This window comes from Belonocnema kinseyi, chromosome 6 (genome assembly GCF_010883055.1).
Source record: "Belonocnema kinseyi isolate 2016_QV_RU_SX_M_011 chromosome 6, B_treatae_v1, whole genome shotgun sequence".
NCBI classification, from domain to species: domain Eukaryota; kingdom Metazoa; phylum Arthropoda; class Insecta; order Hymenoptera; family Cynipidae; genus Belonocnema; species Belonocnema kinseyi.
This window is the reverse complement of record NC_046662.1, coordinates 143,844,527-143,847,383: the sequence shown is the minus strand read 5'-3', so window position 1 is coordinate 143,847,383 and position 2,857 is coordinate 143,844,527. Positions and strand designations below refer to the sequence as shown.

At 33.0% G+C, this 2,857-nt stretch overlaps 1 protein-coding gene across 10 annotated transcripts in view; it reads left to right on the top strand.

Annotated features, from left to right (window-relative positions):
- Positions 1 to 2,857, top strand: part of LOC117174281 (thyroid adenoma-associated protein) — a 398,068-nt gene that overhangs the window by 1,014 nt on the left and 394,197 nt on the right. The gene's annotated exons all lie outside the window — the stretch shown is intronic.

Here is a 2,857-nt window from a genome sequence, read left to right as displayed (position 1 = left end):
ATAAAGAGGCGCGCGAAGTATTCAAATCATGAGAATCGCCAGCCCAGCATCGAAATCTGGAAATATTAAAATCCCAATCTCTTCATTTTATTTCAAAGCAGAGAGAGATATAAATAGAACCGCCGAAGTGTTCCGACCGGAAATCGTGCACCTTCGAGTTTTCAAATTCAGAAGAGGAGAAATGGGTTGCGCGCGCAACCAAGGCATTTGCATCGTCTGCTACCATATTCACACGGACTTCGACGTGTCATAGCATTGTACCACGTCTCGTTTCAGATCTGGGATCACTGGTGCCTACTCCTATTCGCGGTGGGCACGGCCTACAGAGGCGCTGCAATCGTATTCATATGATCGGGTCACGTGGTTCGAAAACAGGCTAGATTGAATGTTTACCGAATGTGGACCGGTAATAAAATGAAACTTACAGGTCTTGTTTTGCAACCTAGTGCATTGAAATTGGTTCCTCACAAAATTGAAGGCTCTCTACGATTTCTTTTACAAAAAATTGAATTAAAGGAAATAATTGGTTCCTTCAAAGCTGGCTGTCTGGGAGTTGCAAACATGTTGTAGCAGTGTTAGTATACTTAGAAAGATACGTATTTAAATAAATTTGTGAGTATATTAAATTCAAATACTTAATGTAAAACCTCTGTAGATGAATGAATATATTTTAATTTAAAATTGTGGCTGTTGCATGGATAAAAGCTCCTATAACCTCAAAATTGAAACGATGATTTTCACTCAACAAATTTTCGAATTAAATTTTTTGTCTGTGTTGATATAATTTATTATATACTGCTTTCTGAAATGTAACTGATAATAAATTTTAATAATCAGGAAGAAGTAGCCAATCTTGATATCTTGTGTAAATTCGTGTTATCTCTCAATCTAATCTTTTGAATTTATTGTGAAATCTTCGTAATTATTATTTTAAAATATTTCTAGAATAGTAAATCTATCAAGTTCATAATATTTTAAATTTCTATTCAAAAAGTTATGTTTTTACAGTTTAAATAGTAATTAACAAGTCTTCATCAAATTCAGAGATCACAGTGGTTCAGCAGCTCAATTTTAAGGGAAATGGACTTTTGCTTCGAAAAAAGGAATTTTTGTAAAAAAGGACGAAAGATTTTTCTTTTAAAATATTAACGTAATCAACAAAAGTTAATGAATTTACCACTTTCATAAGAAACTACAAATTTTCATAACAAATAAAATTACATTATGATCGGTCGCGAATTATTTTGTCCCTTAAGAAAAAAATTGATAATCTTAACTAAATCACATCAGATGTTCATTTTTCTACTTTTTTCTGCGCAAATAAAAAAACTAACATTTCAGGAGACAGTTAAATATCCAACAAAAACGTTAATTTGCAGCCAAGAAAGATCAATTTTCGACCAATAAAGATTACTTTTTAACAAAATAGTTACTATTCAACCAACAAAGTTAAATTTTTAATGAAGTAGTTGATTTTTCAATAAACAAGATAAGCGTAAATAAATTTATTAAAATCATTATTTCTTTACATGTGAACGCAGCTAACCTATAAACATCAATCACAACATTTATTTTTTGATACACTGCTAATGCAAATTAGGATTAGAAGACTTACAGTAATTATAATTTAAGATTAAACCAATATATTTCACTAAACTCCTAAGGTTAACACCACTTTTAATAAATGTTACACGTAATTATTCCACATAAGCCGCATATTTCGCATGTAACCAAATAGGACGAGACTGTTTATAAAGTTTCGCCGAGCAGCCGCCAGGCTTCGCATTTTCGTGCCCACCGCGAATAGGAAAAGTGGCGAAAGAATTGTAGTAATTGCTACCTCCCTTAGATAGCGCTCGTGTGAGTTCAGAATTCAAAATGAACTTGAGCAGACGATATAAGTTCTATCGCATTTGATCGATGATAGATTTTCTTTTTTTCAATTTTTGGTTTGTTTTATTGGTTATTATTATTCATGTATATATTTCAGAAAGAGAAGTCAACATAACCTACAAATTCTGATGAGAAGGGAAGGGGAGGGTTCGTTGCTGTGGACAATATTTCTTGCTACGTCCGCTAGGTGGCGCTGTTCTTCCATTTTGCCACAATCTATAAGTACCCACTCTAAATACATGGAAGTGGGCACACCGTGATCAAATTCAAAACTCGTTTCTCATGGCGTATAGAACATTTTTTGATTACAATGCAAGATTATTGAATTTTAACAAGTGTAATATCTATTTTCATCACATTTATCACCCCCTGGCCCATCAACATTCCTCCTGCTTTGACGACACAAAACAGGAGAAATGTTGATGAGTCAAGGTATGATAAAATTAAAAAAAAAAAGATTAAATCATCAAGACGAGGGAAAATCTCTTTGCTTGAAAAATGTACGGCAGACACACGGATTGACTTGGGAGGATGTAATAAAGATTTCTTTAAACTTTTATCATACCCTGACCCATCCACAATCTCATATTAAGGGCCAGGTGATCCATCTCTTGATAAAAGCTGCAGATAAATTTATCTGACAGATAGGAGACTTTCATGCGTTACCAGTCAGTTGACTAATGGCCGGTTAAAGGGGCCATTAAAAAAAAATAAAACTGTCAGAAAAAGTTGTGAGGTTCCATTGACAGGTTATGTTTATATTCATTTACAGTAAAATAAAAAACTGCAATTTTAAAATAAAATTTCTTTGGTGTCGTTTTCGGAGAAAAATGTTCATAAATCCACAAATTAAAACAAATTAATGTATAATAACCGTAAATAATAACTTTCGCTTCATAGTTGTGCCAATAATAAGCATCGGACCAGAAACAATTTGGTGACTTTTTTTGCTTATTTTTCTCCC